Source organism: Myotis brandtii, unplaced genomic scaffold, assembly GCF_000412655.1.
Source record: "Myotis brandtii unplaced genomic scaffold, ASM41265v1 scaffold253, whole genome shotgun sequence".
In the NCBI taxonomy this organism is placed as follows: Eukaryota; Metazoa; Chordata; class Mammalia; order Chiroptera; family Vespertilionidae; genus Myotis; species Myotis brandtii.
The window spans coordinates 495,453-521,502 of NW_005359590.1; the positions used below are offsets into that span (position 1 = coordinate 495,453).

The following is a 26,050-nucleotide window of genomic DNA, read 5'->3' on the forward strand; positions in this document are numbered from 1 at the left end:
TGCACCAGGCCTCTATCCTATATAATAAAAGGGTAATATGCAAACTGACCCTAACAGCAGAATGACTGGGAATGACTGGTCACTATGACACACACTGACCACCAGGGGGCAGACGATCAATGCAGGAGCTGCCCCCTGGTGGTCAGTGCGCTTTCACAGGGGGAGCTCTGCTCAGCCACAAGCCAGGCTGATGGCTGCCAGTACAGCGGTGGTGGTGGGAGCCTCTCCTGCCTCCTCAGTAGCGCTAAGGATGTCCAACTGCAGCTTAGGCCTGCTACCCGCTGGCAAGTGGACATCCCCCGAGGGCTGCCGGGCTTTCAGAGGGATGTCTGACTGCCAGCTTGGGCCTGATCCTCCAGGGAGCGGGCCTAAGCCAGCAGGTGGACATCCTCTCCGAGGAGTCAGACTGTAAGAGGGCATAGGCCGGGCTGAGGGACCCCCCTGAGTGCACAAATTTTTGTGCACCGGTCCTCTAGTATTAGATATATTTGAAGATAATACACCTGGGAAAATTTGTGTTGGGAGACAATTCTCCATGAATATTGCATGTTTCTGTATGGTCCAGGTCTTTTGAGTGAAGGGGCTTGCATAACAAACTTCCTTGAAAACTAGAGATAATGTCTACTTTAAGGTCAGAGGGAAGATGTGCTTCCTGACCAGTATAATGAAGATAGAGAACATTTCCCGCCTTGGAGACATTCCAGGGGAGTAGTCTCCTTCTCCCTTCTTGGTGAAAATTTGCTTACATTACAGAGGCAAGATAAGGTGTGCCTGTCTCTCTTCCTTATTTTGGAGTTCCCTTCCTGTAACACACCCTGCTGCCTGCACAGGTAACATCTGGCTCTCACTATATTGCCTTATAGTAATTGGGGCTTAGGATGTGTTTCAAGACATTGCTTTGGTGTTTTTGTGTGTGTGTTTTAATGTATTTATTGATTCAGACAGGAAGGGAGAGGGAGGGAGATAGAAACATCAATGATGAGAGAGAACCACCGATTGGCTGCCTCCTGCATGCCCCCCAATGGGGATCAAGCCTGCAACCTGGGCATGTGCCCTTGACTGGAATCGAATCTGGTACCCTTCAGTCTCCAGTCCAACGCTCTCTCCACTGAGCCAAACCAGCCAGGGCGGTGGTTGTTTTCGCCCTGAGCAATAAATGGTCTTTTTCTCTGACCCATGGGTCTTGTGTTTTCTGTCAGTATCCTATATAATAAAAGCCTAGTATACTAAGTGTCTGACTGTTTGTTTGACCATTTGACCAGTCGCTATGATGTGCACTGACCACCAGGGGGAAGATGCTCTGATCGGTAGGTTAGCTTGCTGCTGGGGTCCAATCGATTGGGGCTGGGCGAGATGGGCCGGACACCCCTGGACGAATCCATGCATTGGGCTGGTTTTGGCCAGATCCCCGCAGGCCAGGCTGAGGGACCCTACCAGTACACGAATCCGTGCATAGGGCTTCTAGTATGTATATAAAGCTGTGGCAGGCTAACAAGCCTTCGAATAGAGTAAAATCCCAAACTCTTTAATTCCTGACTTAATAATCTACTGGTCAGAAATGAATTAAAGTACAGAATAGGGAACAAAGCCAATAATACTTTGAGAACTATGCATGGTGCCAGGTGGGTACTGGAAATGTCATGGGGAACACTATGTAAAGTATATGACTATTGACCAGTATGCTGTAGACCTGAAACCAATACTATATAATAAAAGGGTAATATGCAAATAGACCGAAGAGCAGAACAACTGAACAACCAATCAAAGCATAACACGCTAATGATATGCTAAGGCTGCTCAACTGCTCGCTAAGATGTGCACTGATCACCAGGGGGCAGTTGACCGGTCGACCAGTCGCTATGATGTGCACTGACCACCAGGGCTCCGACTGGATTAGCTTGCTGCTGGGGTCCAGCTGATCGGGACCGAGTGAAATGGGCCAGACATGCCCTGGAGCCCTCCTGTGGCCCCTCCCCGGCCCGATTGTGCACTGGTGGGGTCCCTCATCCTGGCCTGTTCCCTCTCGCAATCAGGGACCCCTTGGGGGATGCGGAGAGCCAGTTTCAGCCCAATCCCGCAGGCCACTATCTTGGGAGGGTGCCTAAGCAGGGCTCATGGCTGGCGAGTGCTGCTCTGGCAGCGCGAGCCTCTCCTGACTGGGACTGATTGGGTGTGAGCCCTCGGCAGGCACATGCAGGCGGTGTTGGACTGCGGGTTTCGGCCTGATCCCTGCAGGACACCCAGAGGGACCCCACCCATGCACAAATTCGTGCACTGGGCCTCTAGTACAAAATAATATTGAAAATAAACTGTAATAAAAAAAATGAACCAGAGAGGGTAAAATGATAGAGAGTGGGAGAGAGGAAGGGAGAATTCAATTGTTAAAGAAGGCTCTAGAAGAGGACAGTTATCCCTGAAAAGGAAGATGCATCTTTCTGAGTAAAGGAACATTATTGTAAAATAATTTACAAACCTCTTTGTTAAAATAAACTTGGACATAGCATGGATACAGACATTCTGATATAGAGGAGATAGATGAGAATTTGGCAGATAGATTCTATTTTTTTTCTAGTAAGCAGGAGGCAAGGTCATTTCCTGGGAAGGTATGTTAGATTTAAGCACTTGGAATATAGAAAACATTTTGAACACACAACTAGAAGGGTTACAAAAGAAAATATTGCATTGAGAAGCAGAGAAGTCTAGTTAAAATCAGGCAGCTGACAGTGAATTTTAAAATTAGTAAAGCTTCCTGATTTTAAAATTAAAACAATCTAATAGAAAAAGTAGATGCCATTATAAAATGCAAATAACTAGGTTGCATTTTCATGTATTAATTTAGAAATGTAACATGGAACTATTGTAGAGAAATAAAAAGTAGGCAAATGAACCACAGCAAAAAGCCAAGGGATGAAGACTACTAGACTGACCCTTGGTTCTAAATGCAAATGACATCAGAAAGGAGCTAATGGAGTGGGGTAAACAGAAGGTAAAGTAATTAAAATATAGACGAGAGTGGAAATCAGAGAAAGGGATGCATTCAAGATGTATAAGGAAAAAAGAGATGAGACTGGTCAGGAAGAACTGCTTCATTTAAGAGCTGATCCAAGGTGTGGGCATGCTGTTGGATGGCTCACATAGAAATGGAAAAAAGCTCTGAGAAGCCAGTGAATTGAGAGACAATGAGTGGGTTATCAATGTGGGCTTCAAAAAAAAATCTGTATAAGAGACCAGTCCAGAAGAAAGTGCTGATTCATCCAGGAAAGTCGAAGTTATTATTACAGCCAAGGATGACCTAATCAGATGGCATAGATTTCAGAGAGATGATGATGGTATAACATCAGTAAGTAGTGTTGGGAAACATAAAATAGGCTGATTGTTCTTTCCACAAGTTGACATGGAGGGTTTTTAAGGTACAAAGTGTCAGCTGGAAAAAGCTAGATTTCAGTGAAAGCATTTAAAAGGTTCAAATGAAGAGAATAGGGACATAGTGGGAAGTGTAATTCATAAGATTACAGTTCATGGGATGGGATAAATAATGGGTGTGAGAGGGAGCTGAACTGAATAAGGAAATAATTAAAGGTCAACTGTTATCTAAGATTTGCAAAATATGTTACAATGCATCACATAAACACACCTGGTACTTTAATCATATTTAGATTACAGTAAGGTTAAAAACAATGATCTGATATTAGATTCTAAGTATTTTATAGAATTTAGCTAAGAGGATATGATCCTGAGTAAAAAAATATAATATATAAATGTCAAGCAATCGTATCTTATTTGTTAAGGCGGTGAAGAATAGTTCATGAAACATAACAAACGTACTTTATGTAGATTTTTTGAAGTTTAGAATGGTAAATAACATATGTCTAAATGACTTTTCTGATGTCAATTGATGTCAGAGGGGCCTTATCTTTCCACGTCTTTCTTAATACCAGAAAAACTGAATAAATGGGCCATTTATAGAAAGATATTCTTTATTAAAATATGAAGAATTATATAGGTTGATGAATACCAAATGTTTCATATGTATCTCACAAACTAGTAATCCCTAACTTAGAAAATACTGATTTAGAATTTTTGAATTAATGAAGAATTAAAATACTGTTTATCACTAGAATACTTTATTTTTATTTTTTAAAACATGTTTCTATTATTTTTTTAAGCGAGAGAGGAAGGGAGAGGTAGAGAAAGAAACACTGATTGTTGCCTCCTGCATGCCCTTTGCTGGGGATCGAGCCTGCAACCTGGGCTTGTGTCCTGACTGGGAATCGAACCAGTAACTTCTTGATGTATGGGTTGACATTCAACCATTGAGCCACACTGGTCAGGCAAGAATACTTTATTTTTAAATATTGAACCTATTTATAAGTTATCTGAAATGATACTTCCACTTAAAAATTCAGACTTCCATATTTTATGTCCCTATTTATTTCTTCAAATAAAGAGAAAATGAGAATATGACAAATATATTTTATTTGTAAATGCTACCTAATGTAAGTTTAATGAATAGAGGTATCACAAAATTTGAGGAAGAGTTACACTGGAGCTGTATATAATTTTCTGTCCCCCAGGGCATGTAGACCCATGTTGCTTGAAGATGGTAAGCATTAAAACACTTTTTATTTTAGACAGAGTGGAAGAGAGGGATGGGGGGAGAGAGAGAAACATCAATGTAAGCGATTGGTTGCCTCCTGTAGATGCTCCGATCCTTGGGGTTGGGAAACGGAATGAACCTACAACCGGGTCCAGGTACGTGCCCTTAATTGAGAATCAAACTGAGACCCTTCGGTGCTCGGGCCAACACTCTACCACTGACCCACACTGGCCAGGAAACTAAAATAATTAAAACTGATGCTTTCCTATAGAATTTCTTGTTGTCAAGTTGATTTCCCACTTTTAAAGAATCAGAAATAGAAATTGGAGAACATATCTATATAAAATTTGGAATTGATGCAAAAATAAATTGTGGTGGACATAATCTCTTCTTCATGATGGATAGGCACATATTTCCAAATATGTGGATTGCTTTAAAGCACAGTTATCCAGAGTTTCCATCTCAAATACTCAAGTTGCTATGGGGAGTAGTGCACCATTCCCAAGCTTACCATTGCTACTACTTGCATATAAAACAGTGAGGCTTTAAGCTATTTTAGCTATAAATTGAAAAGCCAGACTTTTCTCAGATGTTATCTTTCAATGCCTATCGTACATTTTATTTGTACAAATTTTTTTAGCCCTGGCCGATGTAGCTTAGTTGGTTGAGTATTGTTCCAGGCACCAAAAGATCATCAGTTGGATCCTTGGTCAGGGCCCTGGTTGCAGGCTTAATCCCTGATAGGGGGAGTGCAGAAGGCAGCCAATTGGTTTCTCTCTCACATGGATTTTTTTTTTCTCTCTCTCCCTTTCTCCTCTCTCTAAAAAAACAACAACAAAAACAAACAAAAACCCATAAAAACATTTAAAAATATTTTTTTATTTTTAGAATGTTTTATTGATTTTTTTAGAGAGAGAAAGGAAGAGAAAGAGAGAGAGAGAAACACCAATCAGCTGCCTCCTACATGCACCCTACTTGTGACCTTTTGATGTACAGGAAGGACCATGCCCAACCAACTGAACCACACCAGCCAGGATTCAATAAAAATATATATTTTTAAATGTTTTCTTGCTGGTGTGGGTCAGTGGTTGAGCATCAACCTATGAACCAGGAGGTCACAGTTCAATTCCCAGTCAGGGCACATGCCCAGGTTGCAGGCTCAATTCCCAGTAGGGGGCGTGAAAGAGGCAGCTGATCCATGATTCTTATCAATGATGTTTCTATCTCTCTCTCCCGTTCCTTTCCTCTCTCTGAAATCAATAAAAACATATCTAAAAAAAAGTTTTCTTTACAGCAGCCTTTTCTTCCTTCTAGGATACAATATGTTTTTGTCTCTCTCTTGGGATACTAATACTTTTTAAAATTTCATCTCTCTGTTTAGTTGGTTTTCTTTTGAGTTGCTTAAAATGATTTTTATATGTCTAATTTTGTTCTCACCTGAAACTCCACTAAAACAATAGTAAAAGGATTTTCTTAAAAGGCATACAACTATATGTTTGAGTAGAACGGGAACAGATAGAATAAAAAATGTTGGAATCCAGAAAGCAGCTGTGTGTGCAAAAAAGAGTTAATTAACATAGGCCCGAGACTGCTATCCTTCGAAAAGCCTGCTTTTCGGACCAGCAAGGTTGGTCCTTGGCTGGCATTTGGGAACTTGGATTTGGGGAGGATTCCCACCACTCCCTAAATAACAAGGGTGTTTCACTGTGCCTAAACTGTTTGTGCAAACAATATAGTTTATACTCAACACCTGCTTTCCTTCTGGGAGTATGGAATTTTGGGATGTGTTAGGCAGAGAGTGCTTATATCAGTAAAACCCAATAAAAAACTTTGGCACTGTTTCCAGTGAGCTTCCCTGGTAAATAACATTTCACACCATTGTCACAACTCATTACAGAAGGAATTAAGCATAGTTGTGACTCCACTGGGAGAGGACTCTTGGAAGCTGGTGCCTAGTTTCCTCTGGACCTTACTTCATCTCTCTTTTCCTCTGCTGATTTCACTGTAATAAACTTTCACCAGGAGTGTAACAACTGTGAGTCCTTTCAGCAAATCATCAAAGCTGAAGGTGGTCCTGGAGATCCCAACACAATGTGTGATGATCCAAGAAAGATGAATTCCAACCCAGTCATGAGGAGGTTTGAGAACCAACCTGATACATGTTTCAGGCTATTTAAAAAGCATAGGAACCAAGTCTCATTGGAACTGAGAGGTGGAGATGGCTAAAACAGGTGATGATAGAAGATGTTTTAGGAGCAGTTAAATCCTAAATCTCCTTCCCTAGTCCATGTCCTGGGCAAATGCCCCTTATTCATCCTGGCAGATGTCTGGGTGTTTACTCCCTGGAGAGGTAACTCTGGCCTGGAGTATGAAAGGCACAGCTGACAGTTTGGCACCATACTGAAAACAGAGATGAGTGATGAATATCAAGTATAGGGATGTTCCCTTGCCTCAACCCTCTTCCCTGATTAGGTTCTCAACATTTTGTAAACTACACCTTTATTTTGTGAAGGATTAGAATATTGTTTCCCCCTGAGGAAACTTGATCACCCAAGAGGGAAAATCAAAATTTAGCATCAGGGGTTACCTAAAAAATTGTCTGGCCAATAAAGAAAGAAAGAAAAGACAAGAATTTAAAAAATTATCTGTTCCTAGCTGGCTTGGCTCAGTGGATAGAGCATTGCCCTGCGGACTGAAGGGTCCCAAGTTCGATTCTGGTCAAGGGCACATGCTTGGTTGTTGGCTCGATCCCCAGTAGGGGGTGTGCAGGAGGCAGCTGATCAATGATTCCCTCTCATCATTGATGTTTCTATCTCTCTCTCCCTCTCCCTTCCTCTCTGATATCAATAAAATATATTTAAAAAATTATCTGGCTAGATCACCCTACAGGGTTTACATGCCTCACCCACAGGCTTACAGCTTCTACTCTTAATTATGAACAGATAGCCAAGGATAAGCAGAAAGCTTAAAGTTTTTAATAAAAGATAAAAATCAAAACAACAAATATAATTTAAAAAAATGATACAAAAAGCCAAACAAAACCCTATCCTTATTAGAGTCAGAGATATAGGACACTGCACTTGTAAAACAAAAACATGATACAGTTACAAAAAAAATCAGAGAATAAAAAATGAGCTAATAGAAATTAAACATGCTAGTAGAAATGAAAAAGTGAATAGAAGGGCTAGAAGTTGGAAAAAATATCAAAAAATATTAGCAAAATGACTGGTGCAGCCACTATGAAAAAACAGTATGGAGTTTCCTCAAAAAATTAAATACGGAACTGCCATTTGACCCAGTGATCCCACTTCTAGGAATATCCTAAGAAACCAGAAACACCAATCAGAAAGGATATATGCACCCCTATGTTCATAGCAGCGCAATTTACAATAGCAAAGATCTGGAAACAGCCCAAGTGCCCATTAGTGGATGAGTGGATAAAAAAAGCTGTCATACAATTACACCATGGAATACTATGCAGCAGTAAAAAAGAAGGATCTCTTACCCTCTGAGACAGCATGGAGCATAATACTTGGGAGTATTATGCTAAGTGAAATAAGCCAGTCAAGAAAGACAAATATCACATGATCTCACTTATTTGTGGAATCTAATGAACAAAATAAACTGATGAACAAAATAGATCCATAGACATGGAAGCATGAAACAGACTGACAAATCTCAGAGGGAAAGAGGGGTTGCAGGAGGGAGATTAAGCAAAGACCTTATATGCATATATGCATAACCCATGGACACAGACACTAGTGTGGTGAAGGTCTGCGAAGGAGGCGGGAATGGGATGAAGGGGGTCAATGGGGAAAAAAAAGGAGACATCTGTAATACTTTCAACAATAAAGATAAATAAGAAAAAATAGGAGAGAAGAGATAAGAAAAGGATCTGTTATGGAGGTCCAACATCCAAATATTAGGAGTCCTAGAAAGAGAGAACAGAAACAAAAGAGGAGAGAAAAACCAATAAAAAATTAAAGAATATTTCCCCAAACTAAAGGATACATGTGACTAAATTGAAAGACTGCTTAATGGCCAGCAAAATGGATAGAAAGACCCATATGAAGAAACATCCTTTCAGAACACTAGGGTCAAAGAAAAATCTAATAGTTTTCAGTGAGGAAAAGGACAAGTCACATAGAAAGGATCAAGAATCAGAATGGCTCTCAAACTTTAATAGCAATACTGGAAGTGGAGCAACACTTTAAAAATTGTCAGGGAAAATTATCTTCAACCTAGAATTCTATTGCTACCTAAACTATCAATCAAATATGACAAAATTAAAATATTTCAGACATAAAAAGCCTCAAAAAATTGCTTACCAAGCACCCTTTCTCAAGAAGGTAGTAAAGGACTACTTCACTGAAACAAGGTATGCAGGGAAGTATTAACTCAGCAGGCCTAACTTGTCCAAACCCTGCACATTCCAAGGAAAGATCTGGGTCTTTCCTGGCTCTTGGAAGATAATTTGTAAGATCTTGGAATACCCTGCTCAAGAGTATCTCTGTTTACCTGGGGCCTTGGGCCACCCCAAATAGTCTATGCTACCAGTGTGATTTATGGTAGGAGCCCTGGACCATGTGGTATCAGTCTGACCTTTGAAGAGGCTAGAGACTGAATAACTAAAGTCAGCCATAAACGCTTCATGCCCATCTGACCCACCCCCGATAAAAAGCTTGAACACCATGTCTCAGGTAAGTGCTCTTGGTTGGCAATACTTCGTAGATGCTGTCACATATTATTGCTAGGAGAATAAGCGTTTTCTGTAAGACTGCCGGGAGAGGACACCAAGAAGCTTGTCTCTCACCTGTCCTGGACTAAAAAAACCTTAGACATTTAATTCAATAACTTAATTTACAAATAACAAAGCTGAATTTCACAGATTAAGTTGATTGTCCAGGAACATGTAGAAAATTGAAAGGATTAAAACCCACTGTACTGTCCTGACTCCTAATTCAATGCTCATAGGGATTCTGGTTTTCTTTGATATATTTGCACAATCTTTGATAAGATATAGTTCAAATTAATTCCCTAATTTTTAAGGTGACAAATATTACTTTATTAGTAGTATCATCTATATGTCACAGCAACTACTTGTTAGTTCAAGATTTGCAAAATTAATATGCCCAAGAAAAACATATTCAGAAACCAAATTATCTGTTTAACAAAAGTAATGACATAGAAATAATTTAACACCGTCATTTTATGTTGTTTTGTAGACTATCAAGTGCCTTTACCTAACTAGAAGTATATTTTTTAAAAAGATAAGTAACTAAATTATTCAGGAATGAAGTATTATTTTTATGAGAAGAAAACATTTGTGAGCTTTCATTACTAAAAATAGCCCTGAAACATAGCAGATTACTATGTACCGTTCATTAGTTTACTATGGACAGTTATTTGAATATAAGTAAACATTTTATATTAAGGAATATAGAGAATTTTTTTTTCTGAGCTGAGTCTCATACATCATAGACTTAGGCTCCTTAGGAAACTAATTTAAATTGTGCTGAAACTGTGCTATCCTTTAAAATTTTTCAGCACTAAATTCCCCACTGTGTATTACTGATTTTTCATAAAACCTTTCATGCTTTTGAATTAGGAAGAGAGCATAGTTGCTTTTTGTAAAGCTCGCAGAGCATGTGGGAGAACCCCACAGTGACCCCAGGGCACGTGGAACAGCGATCACACTGCAGAGGCAGTCCTCAAGCCATATCTGGCCCTCAGGAATGTTCAGTTTAGCATACAGAGACTTTCTTTAAAAGGAAATTAATTGCCCATACTTAAAATTCTGGTCAATTTACATCAATACCCAAATCCTTGCTTCCCTTAAAACGCTGGAAGATCTGAGGACACCAGGTCCACGTGCCTGCACAGAAACAGTGGGCTTGGCCTGAGCAGAGCTGTCTGCTCGCAGACCCGCACCAACCATCCTCATCGGGAGTCATTCTCACTACCCCTGAGGCACTGTGTTTCAGCACCTTCCACATATTCCAAGTGGGAATGCCAAAATGTCTCCCGACTTTGCTTTTCAGTTGTCCGAAGACAACTATTCACCAGTGTGATATTTTAAGAACTTAAAATGCTGCATCACATAAGCATAGCATTGCTTATCCATGGCAAATAGCTTTACCCATAACTTTTCTTACACCCAATTATGAACGATAGCCAAATATTACATCCTTACTGCTTACTTATAGCAGAGACTCTCCTCTGACAAGAACCCACATGAGTTGCCCAGACCTTGCCAGAGAAAGGGCTGTACAAATATGCACTTTCTTTCCTGCCATCTCATCTCACCTCGGGCTTTCCCCCAAGCTCCTAAGGAGCCATTTAGAGACGGAGGAGTCTCTTTGCTGAGGAGTCTCTGAGCTGCGAGCGCCTTCAGGGGCGTCTTTAGGAATCAGCAACATGCAGAAGACATCAAGATCAAAATCAAGAACCACCAGACTGCTCCTTTTGACAGCCGCTTCCCCAACCAGAACACGACCAGGGACTGTTGGCAGAACTACCTGGACCTCCACCCCTGTGAGAAGGCAATGACTGCTAAAGGGGGTGATGTCTCTCTCCGTGTGTGAATGGTACCAGCGTGTCTACAAGTGCCTGTGCCCTATATCCTGAGCAAGGGAGAGAAAGAAACATGGATTGGCTGCCTCCTGCACACCCCCAACTTAGGGATCAAGCCCGAAATCCAGGCATGTGCCCTGACTGGGAATCGAACCATGACTCTTGGATTCCTGGGTGGATGTTCAACCACTGAGTCACACTGGCCAGGCTAAACTTTAATTCGTTTTAAAATAATGTGTATTTTTAAAAATAGGCATTCATATCTCAGAGATAGAATTAATAGACACTGTATTAGATCTCAGAACTAGGCCATTAATTAGGAAGTTTGTTTTGTTTGGTTTTTAACCCTCAATTTAGGGTTGCTTTATTAGTGTCAAACTATTCGAATTAAAGGTGTCTTAGATATCACTGGGACTAATCACTTCATTAATTAAACAACTGGCCCAGAAAAGTAGTGATTTAGCAGATATCAATTAGCCAACTAGAATAGCATCTAGAGCTCAGATACCCAAACTTCTAGTTCAGGGCTATTGATGAAATTATACTACTTTAAACACACATTTTAACAAAGGTAAAATAAAAAGATAACAGGAAGAGATGATTTGTGGTGGTGAACACACAATACAATATTCAGATGATGTATTATAGAATTGTACACCTTAAACCTATGTAATTTTACTAACCAATGTAACACCAGTAAATTCAATAAAAAAGATAACAAGGACACTTAATTTATAAAAGTTTGTCTTTATTTAAAACAAATTAGATAAAAAGTTCTAACTACTTTGCTAAGTTGGACATTCTGATTTTATTTGTGGAGATGGAGAGAAATAAACATTTATTTTAAACTCTTTTATTTTACCATGAATTTGCTCACCCATCCAAATTATTAAGCATTGACCCCATATATAAAAGTGCCAAGTGCTGAAGAGTATGCAAAATTTCCTTAAAAGTAAATGTACAATATATCATATGATATATGATATTTTCTTTATGTTTTGTTAGACTTAGAACACCATAAATTTCCCATAACTTAAGGTGTTAACTACTCAGAATTCATTTAAACTAATGCTGATGGTTATTAAATGTAATTCAGCTTTGTTATATGGGAACTAGATACCTGGTGCATGATCACCCCAGGCCTGGCCGGTGATCAGGGCCCATCAGGGCCTTCTGGCTGCCAGCCGTGGCCTCCCTTCATTCTGCGCCGCCCCTTGGTGGTCAGCACATGTCACAGCGAGCGATCGAACTTCTGGTCTCCCGGTTGAACTCCCTAGGGGACACTTTGCATATTAGCCTTATATATAGAGATTGTAAAGATTGTGTTGATTTGTTTTACTCCTTCAAGGAAGGTAATACAAAAGTAGAAGGGGGAAAGAGAAAAATACAAATTAGTAGCCCCTGGTTTGGGTTTGACCCATAAACTGTTTTGCTTGGCTTATTCAGCATTAATCCATAGTATTTTAAAATAATACTTCAATACCCTGTTATTATTTAAAAGATTTCTCATTTAAAAAAATCAAATAGGCCCTAACCGGTTTGGCTCAGTGGATAGAGCGTCAGCCTACGGACTGAAAGGTCCCAGGTTTGATTCCGGTCAAGGGCATGTACCTTGGTTGCGGGCACATCCCCAGTGGGGGGTGTGCAGGAGGCAGTTGATCGATGTTTCTCTCTCATTGATGTTTCTCTCTATCCCTCTCCCTTCCTCTCTGTAAAAAAATCAATAAAATATATTTTTTAAAAAATCAAACAGGAATTTCTAATTTCTCTTGAAAAAATCAGGTGATTTGGCAATGGTATCTTAGAGCTGAAACAGAATTAATGTGGCTGTTCTCTTTAGATATGTGCTCTCTAGTTCACACAGTCCCTATTCTCTCTCAGATTGTAGTATCTAGGGCCCTTTAGGCATTTGAGTTTTTAAGCACTCTTGTTGAGGGGGAGAAGGCCGGTAAGTAGGAAAAGAGAAAGAAAAGGGTGGAGACTAAGTTATGTGAAAATTATATATTCAGGGATTTTCCTACTCCATGATACCTATATTTATAAAACCCTAATATACAAATATACCAAACAAAGGAACTAAACAAGCAATCACTATGACGTGCGCTGACCACCAGGGGGTGCCTGCAGAACATGGCAGGCATTGGCAGCAGGCGGCAGAGCGTGGAACACGATGGGCATCGGCTGTGGCGGGATGGCGGAGCAGGTAAGCGGGGCGCCAAACCAAGGTGGGGAGCTGGTTACTGTCACCAGGGTGAGACTCTTGTGGTTACTGAAAATTCTTTGCTCCCATGTGCCACTGTCCTGCTGGGTGCTCGCATCTGCTGCTGGCGCTGGCCCCTTTACACCCACTGCCGGCATCCGGCGCTGGCCCCGATCACTTGGTGACATCAGTGGGTGTGAGCGGTGGCTGCAGGCCCCTATTGTCCCTCAGGGCTTCTCCACCTCCCCCTGCTTCTGAGGGGCGATTGGGGCAGCAGCTGCTGCTCGCACCCGCTGCTGGTGCCAGCTCCAATCGCTCTGTGCCATCAGCAGATGCGAGCGGGACCAGTGCCGTCAGCACATGGGAGCAGCGGTGGTGGGAGTGGGGCTGCCGGCAGACAAGGTACCAGGGGCCACAGCGGGAGGAACCAGGCGGGGGCGCAGAGGATGGGCCGAGACCCGCCCCTGTGCCCACTGCAGCCTTGCGGCCCACAGTTCCTTTCAAGGTGCATGAATTCATGCACTGGGCCCCTAGTTTGGTATATAATGGCTATGTTTTATGACAAGTTTATGCTTTATTTTTTAAAAACTATCACAACATTTTTAAATGTGGTTATAAAACTTTACATTCCAATTAATCTTCATTGTTGCCAATACTTGGCATAGTCTTTTCAATTTTAGTCTTTCTAGTTAATATTTAGTGGTATGTCATTGTGGTTATAATTTTCATTTTCTTGATGACTAATGATCTTGAGCATCTTTTCATGGGCTTCTTGGCCATGCATGTATCTTCTTTTGTGAAGTGTCTGTTAAAATATTTTATCAATTGGACTTTTTTATTATTGAATTTTAAGAGTTCTTTATACCAGTATATTCTGAATTCAAGTACTTTGACAGATATATGTGCTGCATTTTCTCCTGGTCTAAAGAAAAAAAACCTTTTTCCTTCTAATCTGTGGCTTGCCTCTATATTATCTGTCTTGCAAAAAACCAAAAAACAACAAAAATACCCCCAAGCTTTTAATTTTGATAAAGTCTTATTTGTCAATTTTGGTTCATGCTTTTTGTTTCCTAAGAAATCTTTGTCTCCTTCCAGGTAACTAAGATTTTCTCCTCTTTTTTTTCCTACAAGTTTTAGCTTTTATATTTATTTCTATGATTCCTATCAGGAAGATTTCTATGGATGGTATGAGGTAAAAATCAATAGGTTGAATGTTTCTAGGAATTTATCCATTTCTTATAGGTCGTCCAGTTTGTTGATATATAACTGTTCATAGAATTATAATATCTCTTTATTTCTGATTTTTTTCCTTAGTCTAGCTGTCTGTCAACTTTATCTTTTAAAACAAAAACTCACACACCTCTTCATTTCATTGATTTCTATTGTTTTTCTATTCTTTAGTTCATTTATTTGTGCTCTAATCTTTATCTCCTTCCTTCTGCTAACTATGGGCTGTTTTTTCTTTTCTAGTTCCTTGGGGTGAAAAGTTAGGCTGTTTGTTTGAATCATTCTTATTTTTTAATGTAGGCATTTATCACTGCTATTCCCTCGTAGCACTGCTTTTGCTGCACCCCATAATTTTTATGTTGTACTTTTTTTTATAATGAGGTATTTTCTAATTTCCTTTTTGATTTCTTCTTTGACTCAATGGTTGTGCAAGAGTGTACTGTTTACTTTTCACACAGTCGTGAACTTTCCAGTTTTACTTCTGTTACTGATTTCTAGTTTCATTCCATTGTGGTCAGACAAGATACTTGGTATGATTTCAGTTGTCTTGAATTTAAGACTCATTTTGGCATCTAACATGTGATCTTCCCTAGAGAAATATCCCGGTGTACTTGAGAAGGATGAGTATTGTGCTGCTGTTGGATGCAATGTTCTGTGTAAATCTGTTAGGTTCATTTGGTTTATAAGTTTGCTCAAGAGCTCTGTTTCCTTATTGATCTTCTGTCTGGGTGTTCTATCCATTATTGAAAGTGGGGGTCTTAACGTGTCTTACTATTATGGTATTATTTATTTCTCCCTTCAATTCTGTAAATATTTGATGATTAGATACCCTGATGTTGGTTGTATAAATATTTATAAATTGTTCTATATTCCCGGTGGACTGACCCTTTTATCATTTTATCATGTCCTTCTTTGCCTCTTATGACAGTTATTGACTTAAAGTCTACTTTGTCTAAGTATAACCATCTCTGCTCTCTTTTGGTTAGTACTGGCATGAAATATCTTTTTTCACCCATTTACTTTCAGTCTATGTGTATCCTTAAATCTAAAGTGAGTTTCTTGTAGACAACATATAGTTGGGTCATTTGATTTGGTAATTACTTTACATTTAAAGTTATTATTGATAAGACAGGATTTACTATTGCCATTTAGATGATTTTTTCCTATTAGTCTTATAGTTCTTGGTCTGTCTTTTTCTGTCTTGCTGTCTTCCTTTCTGTTTTGTTGAGTTTTTTTGTACTGATATGCGTTTTTTCTTTTCTTTTGTGTAATTTCTATAGGTTTTGTGTGTGTGTAAGCCTTGGAGCTTATGAAAATATCTTATAGTTCTAACAGTCTATTTTAAGCTGGCAACAAAGTAAGTTTAATTGCATACCAAAACTCTACACTTTAACTTATCCCTGACAACACTTTGTATTGTTGTCTCAATTTATACCTATTTATCTTATGTATGTTTAAAAACATATTTTATAGTTATTTTATACTTTTCTTAACTTTTGTACTAAAATTAAAAGTGATTTACCCACTACAATTAAAGTAACACAGTATTTGTCTATATATTTATCTTTCCCAATGCTTCTCAACTTCAAGAATTCTCTTTAGCATTTCATGTAAGACAGGGTTAGTGGTGATGAACTTCTTCAGCTTTTAGTGATCTAGGAAAGTCATTCTCTCTCCACTTTCGAAGAATAGTTTTGGAGAATATATTATTCTTAGCACTTTTTATTTTCAGCACTTTAAAAGGGTCACCTGCAAGATAATCTTTTTTGGCCTGCAAGATTTTTGCTGAAAAATCTGATAGTTTTCTAGAGTTGCCTTGCATGTAACATGTTTTTTCTCTTTGCTTTTAAAATTGCCTTTGACAATTTGATTATAATGTGTTGTGGGGTGTATTTCTTTGGTTTCCTCTTTTTCGTATCCTTTGACTTCTTGGATCTGGATGTACATTTAATACCCCAGATCTGGGAAGTTTTGGGCCATTATTTCTTTGAATAAGTTTTTTGGTTCTTTCTCATCTGACTAGAATTCAATGTGGATATTACTCTTCTTTAAGGTATACCATAAGTTCCTTCAGTTTTGTTCATTTCTTTTCTTTTTGCTCTTCTGACTGAATTATTTCCAATAACTTGTCTTTGAGTTTATTGATCCTTTCTTGTTTGATCTGCTGATAAACAGTTCAAGTGAATTTTTCACTTGTTTTTGTGTTCTTCAGGTCCACGACTTATGTTTTGTACTTTCCATCTCTGCTGAGATTCTCATACTTTGTTGAAATTGTTCATGTTTTATTGAACATATTAGAGAAAATCTCAAATAACTTTGTTGGTAATATCTTCTCCATTTGGTTGTTTTAAAAATAATTTGTCTTTGGTATTTTGAAGTGTTACTCTAATGTGTTCATTTTTATTGAGCCTGATTTAAATTTTTTGGGCTTTCTGAATCTGAAACTTGGTGTTTATAAATGTGGGCAATCTTTAAGTCATTAATTTTTTTGAATAATTCCTCTGAAATTCCAATTAGAATAATTATTTTCCAGTTTTTATTCTCTGGGCTGTATTCTGGGTAATTTTTTCCCCCCTGAGATCTCCTAGTTCATTCATTTTTCTAAACTGTTTAATCTGTTGTTTAACCATCCATTTCAGTTTCTAACTTTACGTATTTCATTTAAAAAAATGATTTATTTCCAAATGTGCTTGTTGGTTTTGATTACTTCTTGATCATATATCAATATTGTTTAATTTCTTAATTCACATAAATGAATAACTTATACTATTTGTTAATTCTGACATCTTCAATCTTTGTATGTAAGATTCCTCAGTGTAATTTTTCATTTTGAGCTATGTTCCTTGGAATTTTATCTGTTAAGACTCTGGGTTTTATGTATATTCCCCAAAAGACAACTTGCATTTGCTCTTTCCAGGTGCTTGAGGTTGCTATTGAACCAAGGTAACAAACCACATTTTTCAAGTGTTTCCCCCCTCCTCCCCGTCTCTTTCTAAAGTCACAGAAGTGGTGTGAATTCAGGCTTCAAATCTGTATAAGAATAAGCTTTATGAATTCTCAGGGAAGACTTTTATTGTCCCAATTTGTATCTCCTTCACTCAGAGCCAAGGCAGAGATAGGCACAAACCCCAGGCACAACCTCTGAGGACATGCTTATTTCCCCCCTAATCCACTGAAGATGTACATTTTGATTTTTCTGGCATTAAGCTGGAGGGATTGAGATCTCTGATTAGAACTCACTACAAGTTATTGCCTCCAATGTCACTTCCCCATACTACCAACACATAAAATTAAAATCCTGGCTTTAGGCTAGCAGGAAGCAGCTAAACAGCTAATAACATCTGTGTGGTGCTTTATCATTCTACGTTCACTTCTTCTTTTGTGGCTTCTTGCCACTGAGGAATTTTCTTACTTATCAGCTCAATCATTCATTGAAAAAGATTAAATACTCTCTGCAGCATTTTAAAGCATTTCTCTGAATCTTCGTTCAGTGTGATGGCTCTGGTTTCTACTTTTATTAACTACGACATGAGGGTTATAAGCAGAGTATGAATGGGGAAGAAAAGATTTCTGGAGAGTGAAAAACGCTTGATGTGGTAGAAAATGGGAAAGCAAGTTAAATAAAGAAGGATTAAATCCTATATAATCCTATATAATACAGAGGTAATATGCAAATTGACCATCATGCTCTGGCACAAGATGGCTGCCCTGTGGGATCGGGCCTAAATCGGCAGTCGGACATCCCCTGAGGGTTCCCAGACTGGAGAGGGTGCAGGCTGGGCTGAGGGACCCCCCCCCCCCGAGTGCATGAATTTCATGCACTGGGCCTCTAGTAATAAATAAAGAATGGATGGTATCCAGGAAAGTTCACTGAAAGAGATCACTTGATAAGACTTTATAGCCCTTGGCTATACAGTAGTCTCATATCTGATACATACTACCATATAACCTTGGACAAGTTACACCCCATTTACCGAATTTCTACCTATGTCATGAGGGCTGTAAAGACAAGTGTCATTAAGTGTTTTTGAAAATATTAAATTACACAAAATGTAAAACATGTAATAATTTCTTCTGCCATATAATTGTTTCTCAAACTCTTGCCTCACAGATGATCTTAGGAAAAATAGAATCAACTTAACAGGTAAAGCAGTTTGGGAGATTCAGACAAAAACAGTTTATAATCGCAATAACAGATAAAATCCAAAATTGAACTAAACCACTATTTCAGTAAATAGTAACTGACTCATGATGTGAGACGTATTTGTTTTACAGGCTCCTCTATTTAACAGAATTTGTTGAAACCAAATTAGGAAAGCCCTAATTACTATGGGCCATTTGCCATGACATAAAAATAATTTTTGCAAAGCACAATTCTGTTATATAAAGTAGTGTCATTAGGATTTATCCACAATAATAAAAATTAAATTAAACCAAGATAATCTAAGAGAATCTTTGCATTTGTACTGTAGGCAATCTTTTAGGCAAAAAAGTATAAATATCCTAGAAAGTACACAAATAATTTTCCTCAAATGTTCATCAAAATTGAGTTAATCCCCAAATTCTAGATGGCTAAATACTTTATAGATTTTAGCCTTTTCAAGATTGTCTCTCAATAACATATATCCCATTGGTCTAGTTTCTATGAGATAAAAATATGATAAAATAACTTCTTATCCTTAAAGGACTTTTCATTTTAGTTGTTGAAAACACTTTTGTGAGAAATCATGGGACATTTTAACAAAACCAAAGTACTGATAAGTTAAACTGCATGTTATTTGACATAGCACCAATATTTGGAAGAATACATCTATTGTCAGGGACAAAGATAGCATCCATAAATGTAAAAGTTAAAAGTTGAATTTAATTTTCCTATCTGTTTTGGTGTTGTGATTAAGTCACTGTGTTTTACTCTGATTAACCATCTGGCATTCATGTTACAAAATTGCAAGAAAAAAAACGTCAATATGGGTCTTGAAGATGAACTCATTGATTTTGGCATGCATTACAGTACTCCAAAGATAGTATACTATCAACTCTCCTTTTAAGTCTTCTTGTTCCAATGGCAAATAGCATCCATTTTATCAGATACAGTAGTCCCCCTTATGTAGTTTCATTTATCTGTCGTCAACTATGGTTGGAATATATTAAATGGAAAATTCCAGAAATAACTCATAAGTTTTAAATTGTGCAGATAGCATGATGAAATCTCATGCCATCCCCCTATATTTTGCCTAGGGTGTGAATTATCTCTTTGTCTAGTGCAGCGATTTTCAACCTTTTTCATCTCATGGCACACAAACTAATTACTAAAGTCTGCGGCACACCAAAAAATAGATTTTTTTTCTCTGATCTGACAAAAAAAAAAAAGAGGTATAATTTTGATTCATTCACACCGGATGGCTATTTTGTGTTGGCTGTTGTCATTTTTTTATTTGACAGTTTAAGGGAAAAGAGGTCAGTGCCCCTGACCAAATAATCAGGTGTCACATGTTTTAAAAATTCTTGCAGTACAATGATTGCAAATATCTGGTTTAGTGTATTCATGCTACCTGCTCATTAGTCACTGAATAGCCATCTTGGTTATCAGATCAATGTGGCAGGACCACGGTGCCTGTGTTCAAGTAACTCTTATTTTACTAATAATGGCCCCAAAGCCCAAGTGTAGTGATGCTGGCAATTTGGATATGCCAAAGAGAGGCTGTAAAGTGCTTCCTTTAAGTGAAAAGGCATGTATGTATCAGAAAAAACATAGTACATATAGGGTTTGGTACTATCCATGGTTTCATCCACTTGGGGGGTCTTGGAATGTATCCCTGCAGATAAAAGGGGGAGACTGTAATCTGTTTTAACGACTAACATCCTCTGTGCTAAAAGTACAAGAGTGTGAATCTTTTACTGGTAAGGTACCAGGTGTACCAGTTAATAATGCGGATTTTTTTTTCAATAGATGGAGTTACACATATGTTGATACATATGCGACTTGATATGTATGTTATTTTGTTGTATTGAGGGCAAGCTTCAAAACTACATATGTCAAATTTTCTGAAGGTGTTAACATCATAGATACTTTTACACTTAAAAATGTCAAATTTCGTGCCAAAAAAAGAGCATTTGCGGGAAGTTTTAATTCATTACTTTATTTTGAAGAACACTATTTTGAAGTTATCGTATACTTCGGGAAGCTTATGGTGAACATGCTCCATCTCAAAATACTTGTGAACACTGGTTTAAATGCTTTAAAAGTGATGATTTCAATGTGAAAGACAAAGAATGTTCAGGTCAACCGAAAAAGGTTGAAGACCAATAATTACAAGCATTATTGGATGAAGATGCGTGTCAAACTCAAAAACAACTTGCAGAAAGATTAAACATTGCTCAGCAAACAATTTCCATAGTTTACAAGCAATGGGAAAGATTTTAAAAGAAGAAAAATGGGTGCCACATCAACTGAACAAAAGACAAATGGAAAACCGAAAAGTCATCAGTAAAATGTTGCTTCAATGGCACGAAAGAAAGTCTTTTTTGCATCGAATTGTGACTAGTGATGAAAAGTAAATTTATTTTGAGAATCTCAAATGCACAAAATCATGGGTTGATCCAGGTCAACCATCAACATCGACTGCAAGGCCAAATTGCTTCGGAAAGAAGACAATGCTCTGCGTTTGGTGGGATCAGGAAGGTGTGGTGTATTATGAACTTCTAAAAACAGGTGAAACCATTAATATTGATCGCTACTGACAACAAATAATCAATTTGAACGACGCTTTGATCGTGAAACGACCAGAATGTGCCAGAAGACACGGCAAAGTAATTTTGCTTCATGATAACGTACCATCACACACTTCAAAACCAGTTAAAGACACAATAAAAGATCTTGCCTGGGAAGTATTAACCCACCCACTGTATTCACCAGACCTTGATCCTTCAGATTACCACTTGTTTCGATCCATGGCACACACACTTTCTAAGCAGCACTTCAAAATGTACAAAGAAGTGGAAAATTGGGTCTCTGAATGGTTTGCCTCAAAACAAGAAAAGTTCTGTTCGGACAGTATCTACAAATTACCTGAAAGATGGGGGAAATGTGTAGCTAGTGATGGACATTACTTTGAATAAAGCACCTTTGATATTTCTCTTGAAATTATCATGTTTTCTTTGATTACAAAATCTGCATTATTAACTGGTACACCTGGTAAATGTTCTATTGATCATGCCAGAAAAAGTTTAATGGGTGTTTTTAGATTAGTGTACAGGTTTTGTTTTCCAACTATCTGTCTTCTGGAGGTTAAGTATAATGAGTTGAAAAGTCTAATTATTTTAGGAAGTGCTACTTCCTTTTTTCTCAATTCTATTCAAGTGTAGTTAGCAAAAGAAAATGTGGTCCAGGCAGTCTTAACTTTTTGAAAATGTAATGGGTTCTAGAAGAACCACCAAAATATGTTCAAAGTAGTAACGATTGTTTCACTAACTCTATTTTTACACTGCCCAGTCATTCTTTGTAACTAAGTCTTTAAAGTTAGAATGTTTTTAATTAGTGAGAAGTGGATACAACAAATGCTTTAAAGAGATCAACAGTAAAGTAAAATTGGTATTTAATATGACAGAAGTGAAGACAGAGTGATTTGTTAATCAAGAAGCACACCTATTCAAAATAGCTATAGGGCCTTTTGGTTAAAAAAAAAAGCAAATATGCCTGGTCTACGTGGCTCAGGAATTGAACATCGACCTATGAACCAGGAGGTCATAGTTCAATTTCTGATCAGGGCACATGCCTGGGTTGAGGGCTTGATTCCCAGTAGGGGGCGTGCAGGAGGCAGGCAATCAATCATTCTCTAATCATCAATGTTTCTATGTCTCTCTCCTCCCTTCTTCTCTGAAATAAATTAAAAAATATATTACAAAGAAAATCAAATATCAGTTGTTTTGTCACCATCCAGACTTTCTCTATTACTCTGCTCACTCAGAATATGAAGAACTCACTGGGAAAGCTTCATTAATTCAGAACAACCAATGGGAAGAGTACTTTCAGTTCCTTGAAATTGATAAAAAAAATTTGAATTCAAATTTTCTTTTAAATACAGATGCTTCTAGATTTTTTCCTAATGAATAGGGAAATTACTTCTGGTTAAGATACCTCTTTTTAAACAGGTGGAAAATGTGTTCTTTTAAGTAATGTGTCATAAAATTGTTAATCCTATATAATAAAAGGCTAATATGCAAATCGACCGAATGGCAGAATGACCAGTCACTATGATGCACACTGATCACTAGGGGTCAGACGCTCAATGCAGGAGCTGCCCCCTGGTGGTCAGTGCGCTCCCACAGATGGAGTGCCGCTCAGCCAGATACCCTGAGCCGGGCGCATGGCTGGCGGGCGCAGCAGCAAAGGTGGGAGCCTCTCCTGCCTCTGTGGCAGTGCTAAGGATGTCCGACTGACGGCTTAGGCCCACTCCCCATGGGAGCCTAAGCTGTCAGTCAGACATCCTCCAAGGGCTCCCAGACTGTGAGAGGCACAGGCTGGGCTGAGAGACAACGCCCCTCCCCCATGTGCATGGATTTTGTGCACCAGGCCTCTAGTTTTATTATAAAAAGACAAGCACAGACAACCTACACTCTTAAGAGACACTACAAAAGGAAAAAGCTTTAGTCCAGCTTTTTTCCAAATTATATTTCCAAATATAATTGTATATAATTTTCCAAATTATATTTCGAGGTTAATAGAGTTTTATTGCTTTTTAAAAAGTACACCACACTAACAAGATTCATTAAACAGGAAGACTTTTAGACATTTATGTTCTTCCTCACTAGCTGGGAATATCAGAAAAAAAAAATTCTTAAAACTCAATCTAGTTATTGTATATTATGTGTAGAAGCATACTTTTTGAATTTTGAACTTTAAATTATACTGTTATAGTGTTTAGCCACTTTGTATTTACGTCAGGGTGAAAGGTATGACTGGGAGAGAGCACAAGGGAACCAAAGGGAACCTCTGGGCACTGGAAATACTGTATATTTTAATCTGGTGGTGGTAACATGAGTGTCCATATGTAAAATTTTATCTAGCTTTGCACATTAAAATTTTTATTTTATTCTTAAACTAGAGGCCCGATGCACGAAGATTCATGCAAGAATGGGCCTTCCTTCCCCTGGCTGCCGGCACCACCTTTGCTCTGGCCCGGAGCCACCTTCCTGCCTTCCCATGCTGCCCAGAGGCCCAGAGCGGCTGGGCTGGTGCAGTATGCCTGTGTCGTCGCCATGGCGATGATGCAAGCATCCTGCTCCAACCCCAGCTGCTTGGCACCTGCATATGCAAATCAACCCACCATATTTGTTGGGTTAATTTGCATACTCACTTCTGATTGGCTGGTGGGCCTCTGAAGGTTTGGTCAATTTGCATCTTTCTCTTTTATTAGTGATTTTATTTTGATAGTACATTTGTTTGTTTTTTTGTGTGTGGTTTTGTCAATCCTAACCCAAGGATATTTTTCCATTGATTTTGTTTGTTTTTAGAAAGAGTAGGAGGGAGGGGGAGAGACAGAGAAACATCGATGAAAGAGAGACACAGCAATAGATGTAAGAGAGCATAGCAATCGGTTGCCTCCCACACCTGGGGCCAGGGATTGAGCCTGCAACTGAAGTGCAAACCCTTGACTGAAATCAAACCTGCGACCCTTCAGTCTGTGGGCCCAACACTTTGTCCACTGAGCCAAACTAGCTAGGGCTTAAAATTTTTTAAAAAAATCGATTTTAGAGAGAGGGAGAGACAAACATCCATTTGTTGTTCCACTTATTTATGCATTCATTGGTTGATTCTTGTATTGCCCTGACTTGGGATTGAACCTGCAACTTTAGGGTATTGGGACAATGCTCTAACCAACTGAGCTACCCAGGCAAGGCTAGACCTAGCTATACATTTAAGATTTGTGCACTTTATATATGATGTCACAAGAAAAAAGTAAAAAAAAAGTGTTTATCTCCTTTATGAAATGCCTACCAACTATTTTGCAGTGGATCATTAATATAATTTTATAAGTCAAAATGTATAGGGGAAAATAATTTATCTGATGCTCATGGCATAAGGACTGCTAATCACATATAGGTAGATTAACTATATCTAAAGCTGGATTAAAGCTTCAGTGAAGAAAGGTCACTGGTATTGTATCAGAAATGGTGTCAGGAAGAATACAATGTATCAGTTTAACTGCAAAGGAGAGAAATAATTAAAGTTCAAATAACAACTAGAAGATCAAAACATCATCAAATAAGTGACATGACTATGGCATGATGTGATTTATGATTACCCATGCTTTTTATTTATGCTTTTTACTGTTTGGTTGTTAGTCATTGTATTGCTTGGACTTCCAAAGGTGGGGAGGGGGTAAAGGAAAAGAATGAAAGTTAATGTTTTGTTACTTATTTTCAACTATTGCTTTTAGCGTGCTAAAAAGCTGAAGTTAGGACTGGATTTAAAAATTATGCATTCTACTTTCTATCTACTATGGGAGAAAAGAGTTGGTTTATGTATGCAAGAAATATAATCACTGATTCTGCATCAAATGTTTTTACTTTTGCTGATAACTAGTTAATTCTCATCACCTCCAAAGCCTTTGAGAGGATTAGCTGCATAGACCAATATTGTTCTATGTCAGTATTAAGTATATGATGTCACCTTGCTTCCTCCCCTCCTCAAGCTATTTTTTTTTTTTTGCAGGATGGGGAGGGGGGCTTTTTCTACAATCCTCAAAATTCTGTGGCTTAAATACCACTAGCTGACACGCATGATTGACAACCTTACACTCCCAAACCTGTTTGAAATGGGTCAAATACCTAAGCTCCCCAGAACAATGCAATCCAACCAGTAATTCCCCATAAAAGAGAAAGGGGGTGTGATTAGCTTCCAGCTATTAAACAAGTTATTGCAAAAACAGTTTGGTGGTTTGTTTCTGCAATAGGCACAGATTCAGCTAGTATTTTCTCTTAATTAGCTCAAAAAAAAAAAAAAAAGGAGAGACTAGGCTGCAAGAGGTAGGAAAAATAGCCAAAGCATGAAGCAACTGGGGCAAACATGAAGGGCTTGATGGAGGTCTTTCTATTGACCCCAGGCATTGGTGATTGATTATTAACCCTGCTGGGGAACGATCGAACGGGATTTGTGCGAGGCTCATCGAGCCACAGGAAAGGAGATGCAGGAGGGAATATAAGCTTCTAATAAAAGAAACGCAGCAACAATAGCAGAGGCACAGCTCTGCCTGGTGACGTAATGGCTGGCAGCAGGCCAGCTTCGGCAGAGCCGCTGCTACCTCAGCATCCAGCCCCTCTCGGCGCAGTCCGGCTTCGGCGGAGCCGCCGGGGGCTGCTACTTCTGGCGATGCCACCCCCCAACCTTCGAGGGCTAGAACCCCGAACAAAGGGTCGTCCTGCTGTCTTAAGTTGGGAGAACACACACTCGT

The 26,050-nt window shown here is 38.7% G+C and overlaps 1 protein-coding gene across 1 annotated transcript in view; it reads right to left on the bottom strand.

Moving 5' to 3' along the window:
* GPR137C (G protein-coupled receptor 137C) overlaps window positions 1-26,050 on the bottom strand; it is a 58,754-nt gene that overhangs the window by 32,166 nt on the left and 538 nt on the right. The gene's annotated exons all lie outside the window — the stretch shown is intronic.